The sequence below is a fragment of the Pan troglodytes genome, chromosome 1 (genome assembly GCF_028858775.2).
Source record: "Pan troglodytes isolate AG18354 chromosome 1, NHGRI_mPanTro3-v2.0_pri, whole genome shotgun sequence".
In the NCBI taxonomy this organism is placed as follows: Eukaryota; Metazoa; Chordata; class Mammalia; order Primates; family Hominidae; genus Pan; species Pan troglodytes.
In genome coordinates, this window is record NC_072398.2 from 108,727,340 (window position 1) to 108,749,681 (window position 22,342).

Here is a 22,342-nt window from a genome sequence, read left to right on the forward strand (position 1 = left end):
GTAGAATTATGCAAGAAGCATTGTCATATCTGAGGTGGTGTTTCACTTCCTTTGGGTTCTATTGACACAGATGTGTTGTTAATGTGTGTTCCAGGATTGTATGAGATTCCTAGAGTTCTGCTATGCTGTCAGTAATAATTATGATTATTATGTTAAATTGTTGTGTGCCACAGAAGCAACAGAATTCCCTTGTCAATTGTATCTATAACCATGGTTGTCTTAAGGCTTTTGTCATCCACAATTGTTGTTTTGCTTTGATTCTTCTTAAAAAGTGACTTATAATCAGTTACATTCCAGGCGTTGCTTCTTTGGGGAAGTCCATGAAAAGGACTCTTGGATGCAGGTTTCTGATAACTTTGGAGATTGTGCCATTGAACTTAAGAGAAAATTTCCAGGGCACTAATAGAAAGACTGATGTGTTCATAGAGATTGCTAGCCGAATATGACAGAGCACGAGTTGATTGCATGGATCAAACTAATGGAGGACTGAAATAAGTTTTTATGGCCTTTGTTTCAAACATTGTTGATTCTTCAGAGTCTGGAGAACTTGTTTCCTTTTGAGCTATTTATAGCCTGCAACAATTGAGTAGAATAGTCTTCTAAACAGAATTTGAGGCATATTTTTCTCTCTCTGCCAAATTTCTACAGAATCTGTAAACTGAATATTCTTAACTCATGATGATGTGTTTGTTTGCATAAGTTCAATAAGATTCTGTTTTCTTTTATAACAGGACACAGGTGGAGGAATTGGTAATTTTCCCAGGGCTTTGCCTGAAATGGCGTTGTGAAATATTCCAGCAAAGCCTATTTAGGAGAGCCTATATGAACAAGGATTCTTGCTGCACTTTGTGTGGGTAATCAGGCCAAGTATATGGGACTGAAGCTTCTTTAGGTTGGTCCTGCTGTGTTTTGTCTTTAGTGGAAATGGGGAACTGGAGAGAGGAAGATTGTGTTTCAGGAGAAACTACGGTATTAGATGAATGTTTGATTCCTGGGTGGCCATGCAGTCACCCATGGTGTGAAGCTGCTCAGGATGCCCCTCCTCCACATGATGCAGCCAGAAAGATGGATGATCAGATTCCCCATGATTGAGGAACTGACAAATAGAAAGTGGGGACTGAAATCAACCCAAGAGTCCCACAGACAGTGTTTTTGGATAGACATAGAAATGGACCCTTCTGGTCTTAAAGCTTGAAACTTAGGACATTTGTTTTATCTGAGTTCCTTCCTCAGCAAAGGCCTCTCGGGCCTCTCAAAAAGCATCATAGACCTGAAACTCAGCAGATGACAGCCTCCAGACAATGAGATGCCAGACCCCTCACTCATCATGAGTGCTTCCTCACCCTTCCCTAATTCCTCTTTTCCCACCCACAGTTACAGTTCTTCCCTGCTACATAAACTCCTCACTTTAGTTGATCAGGGAGGTTGATTTGAGACTGATCTCCCATCTCCTCAGCTGCAACACCCAATTAAAGCCTTCTTCCTCAGCAATACTCAATGTCTTAATGATTGGCTTTCTGTGAGCTGAGCAGCAGGGCCTAGACCGAATTCCTGGGCTTTCAGTAACAATACGTGTTTACTTTTAAAGACTGAAATTAATGGGTCATGATATATTGAGAAACTGGAATGGCATCAACTTGGCCAATTCTGAGAAAACACCCTGTGCTTAAATGTCAGGGCCCTGCCTCCTGACCTGGACAGTATATGGCTGATTTTGAGTCAAAATAGGAGAGTATGGCCTGGTTTGAGTGTTTTACAGAAATGTAAAACATGGCTGATTGCTTTTATTTTAAATCCAACAAATCTCCATTTCTGGTGAGAAAATTTTGTTAAAACCAACCAACCAACCAAACAAACATAGAAGTATATGAATAAAAAAATAAAGGATTCCCTGCTTCCCAATCTCACTTGATTGCTGTCTTCTGTTATATACTACAGGGAGGAAGGGGGCAAGGTGCCCAGGAAGTCCCACGTCCTGTTTTGACAATCATCTGGCCTCCTTGGGCAAATGGAAAAGAGGGAAAGCATCAAGAAAATAACAGAAAATTTGCAGATATTTCATCTCCGGGCTGGGTGCGGTGGCTCACACCTGTAATCCCAGCACTTCCGGAGGCCAAGGCGGGCGAATCACTTGAGGTCAAGAGTTTGAGACCAGCCTGGCCAACATGGCAAAACCTCATCTCTACCAAATATACAAAAATTAACCGGACATGGTGGCCCATGCTTGTAATCCCAGCCACTGGGGATTACAATCACTTGAACCCGACAGATGGAGGTTGCAGTGAGGGGAGATCACCCACTGCTACTGCATTGCACTCCAGTCTGAGCAACAGAAGGAGACTCTGTCTCAATGAAAAGAGAGGAAGGGAAGGGAAGGGAAGGGAGGGGGGGAGGGGAGGGGAGGGGGGAGGGGAGGGGAGGGGAGGGGGGAGGGGAGGGGAGGGGGGAGGGGAGGGGAGGGGGGAGGGGAGGGGAGGCGAGGGGAGGGAAGGGGGGAGGGGAGGGGAGGGGAGGGGAGGGAAGGGAAGGGAAGTTAATCTCGGCACAGGAAACTCTGCCACCGAAGCTTGAATGAAAGAAAGAGAGAGAGAGAAAGGAAAGAAGGAAGGAAGGAAGGGAGGGAGGGAGGGAGGGGAAGGGAAGGAAGGAATTTCACCTCGGCACAGGAAACTCTATGACCGAGGCTTCAAGGGCTCTTCTCTGGCCCTAAACCCACAGTGGATTTTGCCTCTTTTTCCGGGGTGCAAATGAAATGACAGAAGTCGATCAACGGAGAGGGCAGAAAGAAAGCAAGAAGGATGGCTCCTTCCTGCAGGTCCACCTACCTTAAGTGTTGCTTGTGGAATCAAAAGAAATGCCTTAACATGGGTGGGTGGGAACTACTTCATACACCTTTAACAACCTAATGTTGCGTGGTTCCATGGTGTAATGGTAAGCACTCTGGACTCTGAATCCAGTGATCCGAGTTCAAGTCTCGGTGGAACCTTTGTGTTTCATTGGGATGGTAAGGCCGTCTTTTACTTCCTAAATGGAATGGAGATTCCGCTGATGTTCAGAAGCTCTGCGCTGCAGGTCTCGGTGTCCCTTCTGCTCCCGCTGTCTCAGCCTGGCGATGTCACCCTCTTCGTCTCCCTCTTCGGTGTTCGGGGTCCCAGAAACCGAGTTATCACAGTGGCCCGGACCACGGGGAAATTGCTGAATCATCCTGTTGGGATCACCGAGCCTGCAGGGTCCCCTTCCTGGGCGAGCCTCCTAGCCCCGTGCAATTGGAGGCCTGGACCCCCCCCGCCAGGGACCCAGCGACCCAGGAAGTCCCCACCCCTTCTCAGGGCGACCTGGGCCTCAGACATTCGGGCAACACTCGACTCATGGTCTTGTGGTATATCTACAGAGAGAAGAATGTATATTTTAGCTAGACTGTCCCCCCCCCAGGCCCTACAAAAGGAAAAAGAAGGAAAAATAATAAAGAAGGATATATATACACCTGAAAAAATTATAAAATAATAAAAATATATATTGTATATATTTAAAATATATAAAAATTATATATTAAATATAATTATACATTTTAAAACTATATTAAAAATATATAAAAGCATATATAAAAGCATCCATTTCAAGTTTGATGACGTGTTTATTACTTTAAAAGGTCCTCTTGTGCCCTTTGCAGTCAGTCCCGCCCTCCCCCTACCCCAGCAATCAATGATGTATTTTCTATCACTATACAGGTTAGTTTTACCTGTTCTAGAAATTCACCTTGATGGCGCCACACAGGATGCACTCTTTTCATCACTCGGCATAATGTTTTTGAGATGATCCACTTTATCTCATGTTTCCGTAATGTGTCCCATTTTATTGCTGGGTAGTTCGGGTAGTTGGGGTAGATCGCAGCACATTCTGCCGACAGATGAGACTGCGATTCCGACCTACGGGCCTCGGTGAATATAAGCAAGGGCACCTGGGCGCGGGGAGAGCCGTTCCCCTACAGAAAGCAAGCGTGTTGTGTCTACAACGGAACGGGGACACTGCTTTCATCCCAAAGAACAGCACCCGTCTGCGTAGAGTTTCTACCTGGCTCTAGGAGGTGAGAACACATTCCCTGCTAGCACAGAAATCCTACAAACTACTGCGGGGGCTGCGGTTAGAAGCAGAGGCTGTGTGAAGGGTGACTCTGGAAGCTACGAAAAAACACGAACGTTTTCACAGAGAACCCAAGAGACTGGAGACCATGAAGCAAAGTCTGCAAAAAGCAGCCCCACGTAGAAAGGTTGGGGAAGAGCCTTGCGGCCACTTAGTTTGTGTTAAATAAGCTCACGACAGCGGCGGAGAGGACCGTAACGCGATACTTTCTGTTTCTCACGCTTGAGACAGTAAGGACGACACTTAACATGCCGTCAAAGCTACAAACCCGTAGAAAGTAAGAGTAGCCCTTCGCGTAGAGCTCACGTTTTGCACTGCAGTATCTCAGCGGAATTCACCAACGCAGCCCCCCCCACTACTACAAATTATGCAGTGGAATTTTCTACATGTAGGAAAATCACAAGGATCAGTACACACAATAGAAAAACCTCACTTCGGAAAAACGACCTTCACGATACCATTTTCCCTCACAGGTAACTACGAATTTGGATACCTCCGCCCCGCCACAGCTCCATACGCCTCAACCTTCACACGCACGGTCACTTGCCCCGCGCGTCCCCGAGCCCTCCTAGCCCTGACACACAGCTGGGACTCTGAGGTCCGACCAGCTGTCCTGGACTCGCTCCCACAGCACGGAACTCCTTCGTGGCGAAGCAGCAGGTGGAGAAGCAGCGGCCCCTGCGCTGCCTCATCTACATAGAAGTCGCCCTATCCGTGATGTCACCGACAGCGCCTTTCCCGTCTCCGTCAACTTTCCCGCCCCATCTTCCGCCACTCAACCGACCAACATGCTACTAGAGCCTGTGCACCCTTCTTCAAATAATGGTTTGTAATGCGCAGACTAAAACATGTTGGATTACACAAGAAACCGGTTCTCTTCCCATCGTTATTCTTCTGATGTAGCATTCTACTTGAAATTGGAAGCCGTTCAATATCAGAGAGAAACCATATCTATGAAACTAGAGATGCTGCTCAAATGACTGCAAACCAGCCATCCTTACTTGTTTTACCACTAGTAGTGTTATAAGAACAGTGGTCCAATTTCATGAATCTTGTAGGGTTTTTTCAAATACAGCAATGTACAAATATGCTGTCCCAGCAGAGCACACTGGACACGCAGGCATGGTGCTGGAGTTTGTCATCTCTTCCACCTTCTCTAGACCTTAGCACTTAACCTCATGTTAGCACTTTATATTCTGCAAAGAGAGAAACAAGGTGGTCCAAATTTGGAGGAAAAAAAATTGGGGGGAAATTTTGAGGTGCTCAACTGATTACTTTTAATCTGTAGAATACAACCCCAAACTCTGACAATACTCCACAGACTCCAAATCTATCAGGCGAGTTTTTCCTGTCCTTTGCTTTCATATAAATCAAATCATAAAGTGTGTAGTGGGTTTTGTGGGAATATAACTGCCCAATGGGTTCACGTTGCCTGCTGCCTAGACAGAACCAATTTATCAAGACAGGGGAATTGCAATAAAGAAAGTTATTTACCCAGAGCCGGCTGTGTGGGAGACCAGAGTTTTATTACTACTCAAATCAGTCTTCCTGAGCATTCCGGGACCAGAGTTTTTAAGGATAATTTGGTGGTTGGGGGCCAGTGAGTTGGGAGTTCTGATTGGTCAGGTCAGAGATGAACTCACAGGGAGTTAAAGCATGCTCTTGAGCTGGGTCAGTTCCTGGGTGGGGGCCACAAGATCAGATGAGCTGGTTTATCCATCTGGGTGGTGCCAGCTGATGCATGGAGTGCAGAACTGCAAAATACCTCACGCACTGATCTTAGGTTTTACAATAGTGATGTGATCCCCAGGAACAATTTGGGGAGGTTTAGAATCTTATAAGCTGGAGGCTGCATGACTCCTAAACCATCATTTCTAATCTTGTGGCTAATTTGTTAGTCCTGCAAAGGCAGTCTAGTCCCCAGGCAGGAAGGGGGTTTGTTTTGGGAAAGAGCTGTTATCATCTTTGTTTCACAGCTAAACCGTAAACTAAGTTTCTCTCAAAGTTATTTTGGCCTGTGCCCAGGAATGAACAAGGACAGCTTGGACGTTGGAAAAAAGATGGAAGCAGTTAGGTCAAACCTCTTTTGCTGTGATAATTGTCCCAGTTATAATTTTTTCAAAGTCGGTCTCAGGAGCAGAGGCATAGGTTTGACTTCTTTCACTCAGTCGTACATCTATGAATTTTTCATGTTATTCATGTGGTTATTTGTTTCTGTGCGTATTCCTTTGTATGAATATAGGCCAACTTATTTATTTATTCTACTGTTGCTGAACATGTTGACCTAAAAGAAAGACCCTGAAGCACAAAATATAATTTAGAGTTTACTTGAGCCAAAGTGAAGGCAGCTGCTGGGAAGACTCACACCCCAAGAACCTTGGATCTGAGCTCCCTTTGGCCTTTGTCACAAGCAGGTTTTTAAAGGTCAAAAAGGGGGACACACAATGAGCTGATGGAAAGGTGGCTGTCAGGAATTCTCATTGGTTTTCAGAAGTAGTGTTGATGAGAGCTTGGCTATCCGTTGTAATAGGGTGTGGGATACAGTGTTTGGTGTGGCATTATTAGATTAATTTACAGCTAACTGGGGTGATAGCAAACAGTTTCAACAGTTGAATACATAGCTCAAAAGGAAGGAAGCAGAAAGTGGTTGCTGTCTTGATTTAATGTGTCTCTGATCATGTGAAGTGGCTCACATTCCTCAGATAAAAATTCTTTAAAAAATCTTTCTTCTTGAAAGCACTGATGATCAAAAGCTCAGCCAAGGTGTCCCTCTTTGCCAGGAAGGCTCATTCCCAGATAGTCTTTCCCACACTGAGGGCAGGGGAGGAAAGGAGCTGCCTCACTGAGGAATTTTTAAGAGCGCCCAAAAGCCCAATTGAAAGGGTGACACCGAGTAGAAAAAAAAGAAAAAGAGAAGAAAAGAAAAAAAAGAGGAGAGAGAGACCTTAGTTAAGTCTGCAGCTATCACTTGTTGAATCATTTCTAGTCTTCAGATACCATAAAATCAGTTTTCTCAGAAGTAAAGCAGTAAATATATAGCATTAATTATTTGAATAGTACACATATAATTCACACAAGAATGAGAATCACAAACAGAATCCATATGCCAGAACAGTAAGGGAACCTATTCCATTAGGGAGCCAACGAAAAACATCAGGGAAAACATCACATCCCAGTTCTTCTTTCATGATTTCTTGTAGCCAAATGACTTCTAATTTTTTCTAGATGAGGTTCTACTTCATGGGAAGTATTTATTTATGTATATGCAACCAGAGGTTGTAAACACCACACATCCACCTCCCTGCTCAGCTAAATCTATCATCTAAAGCGGGCTGCGGAGGCTGCTGCTGCTGGGGCTCTCCCCTTGGTGTTCTGGGCTGCATTGTACTAAGTGGAGAAGGTGGTTGTGGGCAAGCGTTGTGCAGAGATCACAACCAGGTGGGCAGGGGGCTGCTCTCTCCACACTATCAGTTGACAATGTACAATTCCTTCTATGAACTCTGTAAGTGCTGCTGTATGTACCCATTGTTTTTGTTTTGTTTTGTTTTGTTTTTGTATTTTGAGACAGACTCTCTGTCTCCCAGGCTGGAGTACAGTGCCACGATCTTGGTTCACTGCGACCTCTGCCTCCTGGGTTCAAGCGATTCTCCTGCCACAGCCTCTCAAGTTGCTAGGACTACAGGCACATGACACTGCACCCAGCTAATTTTGTATTTTTAGTAGAGATGGGGTTTCACTATGTTGGCCAGACTTGTCTCAAACTCCTGACCTCAGGTGATCCACCCACCTCGACTGCCCAAAGTGCTGGGATTACAGATGTGAGCCACTGAGCCTAGGTTCTACCCATTTTTAAATAAGGCTAATAGTGTCTTTGAAAATATATATCATCTAAAGTGATGCAATTATCTAGTACAACCTTAGCCAGTGAATAAATAGCTTTTTTTTGAGCTGTGAAAGAGGCTACAGTTTCATCAGCAATATTTCTTTCTTTCTTTTGTCTTTCTTTCTTTTTTTTTTTTTTTTTTTAAGACATGGTCTTGGTATGTTGCCCAGGCTAGATTTCAGTGGTGCAGTCTCAGCTCAATGCAGCCTCAACCTCCTTCTCTCAAGCAATCCTCCCACCTCAGCCTCCCAAGTAGCTGGGACTACAGACATGCACCACTATGCCTGGCTAATTTTGGTTTGTGTTTGTTTGTTTTGTTTGTTTGTTTAGAGACAGGGTCTCACTATCTTGCTCAGGATGGTCCCAAATTCCTACACTCAAACAATCCTCCCACCTGAGCCCCTCAAAGTGCTGGGATTACAAGCATAGGCCCCCAAGCCTGGACTCTTTATTTTTCTTTCAGAGAGGAAGAGTGGCTCTGTCGCCCAGGCTGGAGTGCACTGTCGCTGTCATAGCTCACTACAGCCTGGAACTCCTGGGTTTAAGTGATCCTTCCACCTCAGCCTCTGAATCACTGGGATTATAGGCCAGAGCCACCATGCCCAGTTTTTATCAGCAATGTTACCTAAGGCTAAAGAAGGATTTCTAACCATGGAAAGCAACATCCCATCAAAGCAAAAGCATGCTCCCCTGAAAATGTTTGGAGTTACTTCTTAATGGCCAGGCAGATAATTAGCAAATTTTCCCCCAAAAGGATCTCCATCTATTACTAAAATAGAGTGGTGGGCATGCCTAGTGAAAAGCTTGAGGACACTCATCCAATTTTTTGTTTGTTTGGTTGGTTTTTTTTTTTTTTTTTTTAGATGGAGTCTCACTCTGTCTCCTAGGCTGAAGCCCAGTGGCATGATCTTGGCTCACTGCAACATCTGCCTCCTGGGTTCAAGTGATTCTCCTACCTCAGCCTCTTGAGTAGCAGGGAGTACATGTGAACACCACCATATGCAGATAATTTTTGTATTTTCAGTAGAGACGGGGTTTCACAATGTTGGCCAGGCTGATCTCGAACCCCTGACCAGAGGTGATCCACCCGCCTCGGCCTCCCCACTCATCCAATGTTGGATTTCTTCAGAGCTATATATATATAGCGGTGACCAAATATCCTAAAAGACATTGCACTTCATCATTCCATGCCTTCAGACATTTAAGGGCCATGGATGGTGATCTCCTCCAGAGACAAAATAAATGCTGGTGCACAACAGGTAAGTGTAGTATAATTTGGGTACATCAGCTTTCGGCATTTAAACTATGGGTCACACATGTTAGAGCAAGAGGGCAGGTTGGATCCTGATTGCAGGAGGGAGTGTTTTTCTCTTAACTTTCCAATAGCATCATGGTGTTTACCACTGCTATTTCAGAGTGAGGCAACATTTTTTGTTTGGTTGGTTTTGTTTCGGATTTTTGTTCCTTTTCAGCCAGGGTCTCACTGTTGCCCATGCTGGAGTGCTGTGGCAAGATCACAGGCCAGTACAGTCTTGACCTCTTGACCTTCAGGGCTCAATGAATCATCCTACCTCAGCTTCCCAAGTGCTGGAGTTACAGGGACACACCACCACCATGCCCAGCTTATTTATTTACTTTCTGAGACAGGGTCTCACTCTTTTGCCCAGTCTGGAGTGCAGTGGTGTCATCAGAATTCACTGCAGGCTCGAACTCCTGGGCTCCAGTCATCCTCTCAGCTCATACTCCTGAGTAGCTGGGACTAAAAGTGGGCAACACCATGCCCAGCTAATTTTTGTATATTTTATAGAGACAGGGTTTCACCACTTTGCCCAGGCTAGTCTCAAACTCCTGGGCTCAAGTGATCCTCCTGCCTTGGCCTCCTAAAGTGCTGGGATTACAGGCAGTTATTTTGATGTACAATTATGATGGGTTAAACTGAAACATGGGGCAGGAAGGTAAGGATGAGTCAGACAGATTCGATAAACAGGTTTTGCTTGATGTGACCCTGGTTTGCATTGTCAGTGCAATCAGGAGGAATTTACAACTTAAAGGAGCCCTAACAGTGTACGTATTCCAGTCAATAGAAAAAGAGATCAACTCTTTCAGTTGCAGTAAGCACTGGAATTGTGAATAACTGCTTATACAGGCCGGTATGTTGGGCGAAATTGTACCATAACAGATGTCAGCTACTCGCCATCTTGGTTAGGAAGATTGCAGGTCACCTTTAAGTGAAAACCTCCAGTGACAGATGTCCACTGTGGTAGGGTTGCCTTTTAGATATGAGAAACATGAATCTGTGTGTCAATGCCCTTATGTTTACTGCCACAGAGATTGGGAAATAATACCTGATGTGAGCCAGGTGCAGTGGCCCACACCTCTGGTCCCAGCTAGTTGGGAGACTGAGGGAGGAAGATGGCTTGATCCCAGGAGGTGAAGGCTACAGTGAGTTATAATCACACCACTGCATTCTGGCCTGGGCAACAGAGTGAGACCCCATCTCAAAAAATAATAATAATAATATTAATAATACCTACGTGGTGCTCTCCAGTGGACTTGGAGGGAATATTTTATTTGATGTTGTTTCCAGTATTTGATGTTGTCTCCAGTTTATAGGCATAATTTTTTATATTTTCATCCCTCAGCAGCTCATTATGAAAGGAATATTTTATTAATTTTGGAGCTCTTGGTAAGAAGTTTTGTGAGAACTTAGCAATAATGGAGAATGTTACCTTTAAGAAGTGCAGGTTCATAAGCCCCTTCATCTAACCACCGCATGGGTCTTCCTGTTATTATTTCAAAGGGAGGGAGTGGAAGTTTTCCAGAAACAGTGGGGGATCTTTGGCCAGGGAAGGTTAAAAACTTCTGTTATCTTTGTCAATTGAGTTTTTATTGTATCATTATTGAGTTGCACTAGTCCAGAGGATTAGGGGTGACAGGCACAATGGAAATGTTGGGACATAGGCTAAACATTACAAATGGATCCAGCTACCTGCCTGATAAAGTGTGTTCCTCGGTTGCTGTGTAGATCAGATGGCATTCCCCATGAGGAATGATTTTTTTCTAATCACAATCTACCTGCTACTTGGGCTGTGGCTCATCAGTATGGAAATGCTTCACCCCAGTGAGAGCACATATAAATTAGCACCAGAAAGTATCTGTGACCCTGAGATGGAGACAGCTGGATAAAGTCTAACTGCCATGTCTCAAAGGGTCCTAAAGTTAAAATGTCCCTGTGACCCATGAAGGGGTTTTCCAGGATTATGTTTGGGACAGAACAGATAGTACTACAAGAATAAACCTCTTGTGCAATCATAGGCGATGGTTTTCAATAGCACTGCTTTCCCCATGCTATCATTTAGTCTGAATTCCAATGAGTCAGCTTATGAACTACTTTAAAAAGGGTAATTGAAGCCTAAGGGGTAGATCAGTGTATCATTGGGCCCATACCATACGCCTGTTTCTGAAGAAAAACTTGTTCCCTTTATCTTGCCAGAGATCTATCTTCTGCTTGGGAGATCCCACGTGTGCTTCTTCTAATAACGTTTTCAATGGGTCATAAGTCAGCAAGGTCATTTAGAGAAGTTCTGTGTCTCTTGTCACCTTCAGAGCTGCATTCTTAGCTGCAGCATCAGCAAAATGGTTGTCCTTGCTCTCCAGAGTACCTAATTTTGAATGACAAGGAATTTTGATGATGGCCAAAGATTTGGGTTTTCAAATTGCTCCTAAGAGTTCAGAGACTTATTGGTCATTTTTGATGGGTTGACCTGGTGAAATAAGAAACCTAGGTTGCTTCTAAAGCATTCCAAAATCACCACCTTCTCCAAATGCATCTCCGTGGTCAGTGTAAATATTAGGCTGACGCGGGAGGATTGACTGAGCCCAGGAGTTCAAGACCAGCCTGGAAACCACAGTGAGACCTCCTCTCTATAAAAAGTTGAAGAATTAGCCAGGCGTGGTGACATGCACCTGTGGCCTCATCTACTCGGAGGCTGAGGTGGGAGGATTGCTAGAGCCCAGAAGTTTGAGGCTGTGGTGGGCCATGATGGAGCCACTGCACTCCAGCGTGGGTGACAGAGTGAGAACCTGTTTCAATAAATAAATAAATAAATAAATAATTTTCAACCATTTAAAATATCAATGACAGATTTATTTGGCCTTTTAAGTGCATTGCTAAATTCTCCTCCAATCTACTTCTAAATCTAAAGCAGAGCCTGCTTTAGAAAGAGAAGAGGAAAATGTATTTCAATTTAGAAAAGGGAAGTCTTTTACAATATTCTTAATTCACATTATGGTGAAGCAGTATACACAATAGTAGGCTCCCCTCTTCCTGTGGGTTTTACCTTGAAAGGGGCTGTCAGAACAGAAGTTTCAGGGAAGGGGCCAGAGCCCTGGGGACTTTCCTCAGGTGATGATGATGGAAGAAGAGGCAAGGCAGGACAGGAGGGCTCAGGTAAGGGAGACTATGCAGGTGCAGGGGCAGGAGGAAAAGGAGCAGTTGGAGGCGAAAGAGACAAAGCCTCCTCAATATTTCTCAATTCAGAAAAAGCATCAGATATCCCCAGTTTAAATCCTTGATGGAGGCAATTTTCTCAGTAGTTCTTTTAGAAATTTCTGGGTATCATTGGAAGTAAGTCTCCCATTTAATTTGCCTGATTCTAAAACCAAATTTTTCCAATTGTGTGCCCTAATAAATTATTTTAGTCATTTCAAAAGATCCCTGTTTTCTCCATTCTACTTAGGAGTTTTTCTGGTTAGGTGGGTCAGGTTTCTTGGATATTTACAAGAGGATGCTTCATAACTGTTATACAGAAACCCAGCTGGTGGTTCTAAACGCGGTTGTTTCTTCAAAGTATGCTCAGATTTTGAAGCTTGATTTCCCATAATTCAGGAGCTTTGCAAAGATGACCAAAATCTGGGATGTGTTTTGGGTCACAGTGTCCTGCTTATGTAGTCACTCTTACAGATATCACCGGAGTTGTGTATCACTGTCTCAGTGGCTCCCACTGTTTCTAACCACCAGGTGGCCACAGAGTGCATCTGCTCTGGAGGACCCATCGCTCATATACCCTCCCAGAAGAGCAGGAAAGGGGATTCGTAAATACGTTCTTCTGATGGGGAATGCTCTATGAGGCCGCCTTCACATGGTGAGTAGTGACCGTGACACCTCTGCAGCGTCCCTGGTCACTTGTAGCCCCTGAAAGGGTCAGCGGGAGCAGATCACTTCTTTTCTTCAGGGCTGGAGAAAGTACCTCCGTGCATTTTCCAGGTAAGAACTAACAGGGGCCGGGCACATTGGCTTATGCCTGTAATCTCAACCCTTTGGGAGGCCGAGGTGGGCAGATCACCTGAGGTCAGGAGTTTGAGACCAGCCTGAACAACATGGAGAAACCCTGTATCTACTAAAAACACAAAATTAGTTGGGCGTGGTGGCACGTTTGTAAAACCAGCTACTTGGGAGGCTGAGGCAGGAGAATCACTTGAACCTAGGAGGCGGAGGTTGTGGTGAGCCGAGATCCCGCCATTGCACTCCACCCTGGGCAACAAGAGCAAAACTCCGTCTCAAGGAAAAAAAAAAAAAAAGAACAAGAATTAGTCACAAGTGAAAACCTAAGTTCAAACTTTCATAAAAGCATGCTACAGAAAACAAAACCACCGGTGCCTACCTGCCAATATCTTGACCCAGACCTTCCTGATGAGGGACAGAGGCAGAAAAGGCAGAAGCTTTCCACACAGTCCTTTGCCTGACTGTGACCCAAACTTTCTGTCCTGAGGCAGAGGTGGAAAGGGCAGCTTTTTCCCCCTGAAACTCAAGTCTCTTAACCCGAGGGTAAAGACAGAAAATCTCCATTGTAGAAAGGGAAGGCTGGAAAGGACAACTCAAGCAAACTCCAGGCCTTCAACCAAAGAGTGGGAAAGTCCAGATTTCAGGAGGATTCACCACTTACTGCCCATCTGTTTCTCTGAGTCAGAACGTGAGGATTTCAAAGCTGGCCAGGCACCTAGTCCAGGAGGAATGTGGTCTGAGAGACAAAAATAGATGTCACCTTGTAGACTAAGACAGACTCTAAGGTTAAGAAAACAAAAGTTATCTACGGGTCAAGGATTCAGGGCTGGACTGGCATAGCAACTTCCTAAATTTCTGTGTCTACAAGAAAAACCACACTCTTGCTAAACTCCTTAACAATAGGAGCTAGCAGGCAAATTGTCAAAATCTTCCCAGCAATTCTCAACTGGATTTACAACCCAGATCACCAGACCTCTGATGGGACAGAGGAGTGCCCTTCCATTCTTTCCTGATAAGCAACTGCAGACCTCAAGCCAGTTTCAGCCATGTTACAGGGACTGCACACAAACCGACTTCATGTCCTATAGTTCACCTTTTGACATAAAGAGCCAATTTCCATCTAATTTTAATGCTAAAATCTCTTCCCAATGTGAAGATGGGGTGCACGTTACATATATGTTTACCCGTTGCACATGAGCTCAACACCCCTCAGAAATGGCGTTTCTCCAAACCTGCTGAATATGTATAACTCCATTGTGTGATACACACCGTGTGAGGCACAAAAACCAACCTGCCCTCTCTCTCTCTCTCTCTCTCTCTGAAGAGAAAGCACCTCTTAAAAGACACACACTGGAGACTGTCTCTTCCTGGACTGCAAACTGATCTCACCAATCAAATTCTTACTACTATGTAGCCACCCTGGAGGCCTTTGAGAGGACAGTCAGATGGTCAGAGATAAGTTGCTCTGCATTCTGCTCCCTGGGCCAAAAACGTCGACCTAGAAGGAAGGGGCTTAAGCACAAACATGATTTAAAAAGTTTGTTTGAGCCAATGTGAGGACACTTGCCCGGAAGACTCAGATCCAAGCAATCTTGGATATGGGCTCCATTTGCCCTTTGTTACAAGCAGGTTTCTAAAGACCAAAAAGGGAGACGGGGAGTTGGCTGGTACAAAATTGCTTGTCAGGAACTCCCTGAAGTTTACAGAAATAACATTGATTAATGATTAGCTATACATTGTTCAGCTACAGGGAGTGAGAGATGGTGTCCAGTGCAGCATGTTTAGATTGCTTTATAGCCACTTGTGGTGATAGCAAGCTGTTTCAATAGATGAATACACGGCTTCAAAACAGGGACATAAGACGTTGTTGCTGTCTCATTTTAATGCCTAACTCTGGGCTTGTTAATTTGAAAGCACTCACTTTCCTCACATAAAATTTCTTTTCTTTCCTCAGACATTTGAATTCTTTATAGTTTAGGAATATTTTGAATAAATATGTATTTGTTTTACATGTCTTTGGTAAACCATATTCACATGTTTCTCTAGAAATAGAAATTCCAATAGAAATATAATGCCAGGCATATACGTACTTTTAAATGTATTAATAGACATGTTTTAAAAAGTAAAAAGAAAGAGGTGAAATTATTTTTTATAATATATATTCAACTAAATATATTTAAGGTATTATCATTACCCCATGTGACACTAGCAAGATTTCAAGTGTTCAATAGCTACCCATGGTTTGTGGCTATCATATTGGAAAGCACAAGTCTATGGGGTAGAAAAGTTGAATTTCTGGGTCACAGCATATATGTATGTGTGTTTTACCACTAGAATATACAGGCAAACAATTTTCCAAAGTTTTTGAACTTATTTATACTCTTGCCAGAAATGAATAGAAGATTATAATGCTTCCGTTGTGCCAAAATCTGGGAATGACTTTTTTTTTTAAGTCAAGTTTACTGAGGTATAATTAAAACTCACCAGCGTTACATGTTGTACATGGTTCTCAGTGATATACTCTCTTTGCAAAGCTGGCTTTTGGTGGTAGCTTCGATTTAAAAGCTAATGCCACGTAAAAAAATTCAATACGTAGGGCCAGGCGAGGTGGCTCATGCCTGTAATTCTAGCACTTTGGAAGGATGAGGTGGACGGATCACTTGAGGTCAGGGGTTTGAGATCAGCCTGGCCAAAATGGTGAAACCCCATTTCTACTAAAAATACAAAAATTAGCCAGGTGTGGTGGGGGGAACCTATAGTCTCAGCTACTTGGGAGACTGAGGCAGGAGGATCATCTGAGCTCTGGAGGCTGAAGTTTCAGTGAGCTAGCATTGCACCACTGCAGTCCAGCCTTGGTGACAGAGTGAGACTCTGTCTCAAAAACAGAAAAAAAAGTATATATATATATATAGATATAGATATAGATATAGATATACACACACACACACATATATATATACACACATATATATGTTGTGAACTCAACAAGCAACACTATTCTCCAAGTAAAGTAATATAGAGAGAGAATCTTAAGGCAATCAAAATTATTTATTATTATTTATTAACTAATTTTAAGGCAATCGAAATTAATTATTATTTATTAACTCTATTATTATTATCAAAATTATTAACTCCATTATTAACTCCATATAATCATTAATATTGGTCATGGATTTTAAAATTAACTATATATCTTGAAATTACACATTGAGCTGACATTTAATAGAGGATGATGGCATCATGTATTAGATGACATCTAAATACATTTACGAAGAAATTGTAAGTGGAATAATTCAGTCTCCTAGTTTCTAGAATTATCTCCTTTTAAAGATATTACCTACTGAATTAGTAAGTAACTGAGTTCAAATCTCACCCTACTTGCTGCATGACAGCCAAGAAGTCAGGAGACACAAGGTGTTGGGGCAGGGAAGGTGACTTTATTTAAGAGGGCTAGTAAACCAAGAAGATGGTGAACTAATGTCCTAAAGAAACATCTCAAGTTAATAAAAATTTCTGGCTTCTTGTATGTTAGGGAAAGGGGTAAGAAGCAGGGGATTGAGGTCAAGAGGTGGCTGACACTCCCAGACATCTGGGCAGCAGTGAGGGCCCAAGGGGGCTTTGAAACTTCTTTATCTTTGGTAAGGTCACCTGAATAGAACACGGTTACTTGTGTGCATACATCCCTTAGCTCCTCAGGGGTTAGTTTTGGGAAGGGACTATTACATCCTTGCATTATTGTTATTATTATTATTATTACTATTGAGCCTGAGTTTCGTTTTTGTTGCCCAGGCTAGAGTGCAATGATGCGATTTCGGCTCACTACAACCTCTGCCTCCCAGGTTCAAGCGACTTTCCTGCCTCAGCCTCCCAAGTAGCTGGGATTACAGGCATGTGCCACCAGACCCAGCTAATTTTGTATTTTTAGTAGAGATGGGGTTTCGCTATGTTGGCCAGGCTGGTTTGGAATCCCTGACCTCAGGTGATCCACCCACCTTGGCATCGCAGAGTGCTGGGATTACAGGCATGAGCCACTGTGCCTGGCCTAATTAGCTAATTTTTTAAAATTTGCAGGGACAGGAGTCTCACTATGTTGCTCAGGCTGGTATGGAACCCCTGGCCTCAATCGATCTTCCCTCCTCAGCTGCCTAAAGTGCTAGATTACAGCTGTGAGCTGCCACACCCTGCTTAATTTTCTTATTTTAATTTTATATATGTGATTATTACTGTACTTCAGATAATCAGGCAGTAATTTCTTTAAAGTTTTAGAGACTTAATTTATCTATTCACTCCACTGAAAGAGTATGCCAATTGGTTTCATAAGAAAATATATTTATACATTAGAAAAATTCCTTCCACCAAACCAGGGGGCATTCGAAAGCAAATAATTGGGTTATGTAACATCATTTAAGGTGAAAACAGAGGCAATTGTGTCTATTAACAATGCTTATGAGTGAGGGAAGCAAACTGAAAAATTAACATCATTAGATCCTTGGAAAACCCTCACTGCTGAAAATCTGAGTAATTCTTTGATCCCCTTTTGAGTCTGGCAGGACATTCTCCTTCCAGGCATATAAAAGTGAATGAATAATTTCTTTTCATCCATTTTCATTAAGGGCTGAACTTCCTTACTGTTCTAGAGATTGTTAAATTTGATTTGTGTAGTTGTGAGAAGTGCTCAAATTGCTGATTCCATTGCTTACTTGTGATCATATCACTCTTTTTTTCTCCTTTCTGTAGTGTGATTTAAACTTCATCCTTAAAGGGCATATATTTGAATTTTTCAGCTAGTTAGAAACCTGAATATATGAATCAAAGAAAACTGTTCCTTACATGCTGCAGATTCAGTGTTCCTCCTGTGCTAAGATCTCTTTTAGGTCTATTAATTTGTTACGGCCAAGAGCTCCTACGGAATGAAATTTGGTTGGGGGTGAGGGGCATTGAGTAGTAAGATCATCTTTATAATAGAGATGCCACTCTTGCAGATATTGACAGCTACTGGGCCCATAAAATTTTTACCAAACATTGGAAAGATGAGATATGAGCAACTTCCCATTTGCTGCAGTCTCAAATATAAGGAAATACAATTATCCTCAGGACAATGAATAAACAATCAAAAAAGACTCACAGACTAGATTAGCTGTCAGGTATCACCAAATGGATGGATTCTTGCCAAACACCACCCAACAGAGAGTGTCCTGAGAAATTCACTCCATAATATTTACCAGAAATCTACACTGATGCCACTGATGGCAGAAAACAATGATGCAAACATGAGAGAGAGAGAGAGAGAGAGAAGGAAAGGACTTGTCCAATGACCATACTTAGTATTTTAAAGCAAAATTGCTCAGTTTCTGCTCATGAAAACAGAAGAACTGCGGGAACAAGAGCCAATAGCTCTAAGGATCCAGGTCTGCACCAGGAGCCTGTTAGGTGCAGGATTCTATTGGCTCCAATGATGGGTCTCAGATGGACTAATTTTTATAGACATAGCCTCTGAAAGAAATCTATCAAGGAATCATATAGAGACACTTATTTGCATGCTCATTCTCCATTAATATAGAAGGGAGAACTGGCATTAGATTGTTTTCAGCAAATAAAAGTAAAATCAAGATTTACAAAGAAAAGAGGAAAGGGGAGGAGAAAAAAAAATATCTGGGACCATTGTGATTTTGCTTTCTTTGGATAAGCGACTTGGCAGAAAGCTATCAAAGAAGTCACTGTGATCTGTCTTCTCTGGACCCATGTGACTTGGTCACCACAGGAAACAATGACAAGCCAGGCACAGTGACTCATGACTGTAATACCAGCACTTTAGGAGGCTAAGGCAGGTGCATTGCTTGAGCTCAGCTGGAGAGCAGCCTGGTCAATGTGATGAAACTCCATCTCTACAAAAAAATACAAAAATTAGCCAGGCATGACAGTGTATGCTGCTAGTCCCAGCTACTCAGGAGGCTGAGGTGGGAGGATCACCTGAGCCCAGGGAGGTTGAGGCTGCAGTGAGCCGTCATCATGCCACTACACTCCAGCCTGGGTGACAGAGTGAGGCCGTGTCCCAAAATAAATAAATTTTAAAAAGAAACAGGGCTGACCATGGTGGCTCATGCCGGTAATCTCAGCACAAAACTTTGGGAGGCTGAGGTAGGAGGATCACTTGAGCTCAGGAGTTGGAGACCAGCCTGGGCAAGATAGTGAAATCACATCTCTACAGAATTATTATCATTTTTTAATAGCCACCTATGATGGTGCATACCCATAGTTGCAGCTACTTGGAAGGCTGAGGCAGGAGGATCACTTGAGCCCAGGATTTTGAGGCTACAGTGAACTATGATCATGCCACTGCACTGCAGCCTGGACAACAGAGGAAGACCTTGTCGCGAAAAATAAAATAAAATAAAATAAACATAAAATGCCTTAGAAGTTTAGCTGTCCATCCTATGCAACAGAATATCTGTGTGTAATGTCCACCATGTCCTTCTGTTGTATTGTCCCCTTAGTTAAGCCGGGAGGGAACCTGTCCCCTTATTAGAATATCATGGTCACATGGCAAACACGGTGGCTCATGCCTGAAATCCCAGCACTTTGGGAGGCCGAGGCAGATGGATCTCCTGAGCCCAGGGGTTGGAGACCAACCTCGGCGACATAGCAAGACCCTCTCTCTTAAAAAAAAAAAAAAATGGTGAATGCGGTGGTGCATGCCTATAGATCCAGCTACTCTGGAGGCTGAGGTGGGAGGATCACTAGAGCCCAGGGGGTGGAGGTTGTAGTGAGCTGAGATCAAGCCACTGCACTCCATCCTGGATGACAGAGTGAGACCTAGTCTAAAATAAAGTGGGGGTGGGGGGTGGGTAGGGTGGCAGACAGTTTGTTGTGCCAGCAAGTAAATGAAGAAAGGGGCAGTATGAGAGTTGAGAAATAAATTGGAATATGATTTGGTATCGCTCGTGCAGAGGATAAATGTGCTAAATGTGCTGAAGTTAGAGGCATTATGTAAGGTCCATTGCAGTGGCTCATGCCTGTAAATCTTGGCACTTTGGGAGGCCTCGGAGCTGCTTGAGCCCAGGAGTTTGGAGACCAGCCTGCGCAACATGTTGAAACCCCTTCTCTACAGAACATACAAAATTTAGCAGGGCACCATGGCCCGCGCCTCTAATCCCAGCTACTGGGAAGGCTGAGAGATGGGAGGATCACTTGAGCCTGGGAAGACGAGGCTGCCATGAGACATGGTTGGGCCACTGTGCTCCAGCCTGACAGAATGAGACCCTGTCATAAAAACTAAAAATAAAAATTAAAAAGCCTGTAATGTAGCAGTGGCACATCTAGTTCTCTACACTATAGAAATATCAGTGGTCAAAGATATATGTACAAGAATGATGGTTTCAAGATTCTTTGTAGTACTAAAATCATGAAGCCAATCTCTTCACATTTTGAAAAGGGTTAAGTAAATCATGTACAAACTGAGGGGGGAAATGCTGTTTTCAAAAATGATGGAGAGGATTATTATGATGATCAATGATTCCACTGGTCACATTATTGATTGAGCAATCACTAAATCCAGGCCCATCCTGGGGACAGGACACCTCTCTAGGCCTCCTATTAAAAATGAAAAAAATGGAAGCTGGTCTATAATCCATCCAAGCCTATAAGGGGAAGGCATGAGGATTTTATCGCACCAGAAGTGACTTGTTTGGTCTCTGATTCTTGCACTCAGGCACAAGACAACCTGACATTTCAGGAGATGCTCTGTCAGAATTGGATCTCTGAGTGGGGTGGCTCTTGATAGGGATCCCTGTTAACTGTGACTAGAATCCTGAGAAGAGAAAAACCTTCCTGAAATGGGCATATCCCTGGCTGGCCTGGAACCAACCTTTCGGACTTAGGACTATGGGAAGAATAGGGGGAGATTCTCTAGTGATAATACATGAATGCTTTAAAAGCTAGAACAGGCGTCCCTGGGTGGTCTTGAACTACTCACCGTTCGGTTAATAGCCGAACGCTCTGACCGATTGCGCCACAGAGACAGGTACTAGTGATTCCACTGGGCGCTATAGGCAGGGCGCACTCACCGAACTCCCCAATCCCTTCCAGCCTCAGGGCCCGCCTGGCAGGACTACTGAGCAAGGCCTTGGAAAATCGGAGCGATTAGAGCGGTGAGTCGCGCTGGTCACACTGGACACCTGCGGGTTGGGAGATTCTGGAGCCAGAAGGAGAGCCGAATGGCCTTCGCCCGCCCTGCTCCTCGTCCGCTTCAGAAATCCCCGGAAACGCCCCGGTCCGCGATCCGGGCCCGAGCAGCCAGGGGGCCCAAGGGAAGCTGAACGCCGGGTGAGCTACCCGGATGGCTCTTCCGGTTCTTTGTGCGGCCTTCACCCAGTGAGGGAGCCTGTGCCCCCCTGCCCAGTCGCTTTCGGGGCGCTGAGGAGCTTCCGCTGCCATCTTCGGATGCCGTGTCCCGCACGGAGGGTCCACCAGGGCAGGGATAGTGGTGAGGGTCGCTCGTGGATCCCCTCGCGGGGAGCAGGGTCTGGCACACACCAGGGCGCAGGATTAGGACTTGTTGAATGAATCCATCGTGGCCTTTATCTTTTAGTCCTCTGAAGAGCGTTGAGAATGGAAATCATAAGATATTTTTTCCATTAGGAAGTTCTTTTTACAAGGCGTTTATTCAGGTTGACTTCTCGGCACCCCGCGGGGCGGGCAACGGGCAGGGCCTCCAGTGCACCTTCTGCGCAGTGGAGCCGAGGGGGCTCAGCTGGGCGGTGGTCGGGTCGTGAGGCGGGAGGGCGGGAGCGGGGGGAGGGAAAAGCAAAAGCGGGGAAAGAAGCCGGGGAGCGGTGGACCAGACATTCAGACCTCCTGAAAGGCTCGTGCGGAGGCAGAGGCGGGATCTTCCGGAGGTGAGAATTGTTTTGTTATTGTAGCAGAATGGGGAGGAATTGAGGGGAAAATGGAGATAGAACCTGAAAGAGCCCCAAACGCGAGAACGTGTAGCTCCCCAAGAGTAAGATCTCACAGAAGAACTAGACTGAAAACTAGGC

The 22,342-nt window shown here is 44.2% G+C and overlaps 1 long non-coding RNA gene and 1 other non-coding gene across 2 annotated transcripts; both read left to right on the top strand.

The window, feature by feature from the left end:
• The first annotated feature begins 2,914 nt into the window (after positions 1–2,914).
• On the top strand, positions 2,915–2,986 carry TRNAQ-CUG (transfer RNA glutamine (anticodon CUG)). The gene has a single exon. It is a non-coding gene; the product is annotated as a tRNA-Gln (tRNA).
• Positions 2,987–9,159: 6,173 nt separating this feature from the next.
• Positions 9,160–21,936, top strand: LOC134810572 (uncharacterized). Its single transcript, XR_010159007.1, has 3 exons — positions 9,160–9,282; positions 13,044–13,289; positions 21,393–21,936. It is a non-coding gene; the product is annotated as an uncharacterized LOC134810572 (long non-coding RNA).
• The last annotated feature ends 406 nt before the right edge of the window (positions 21,937–22,342 follow it).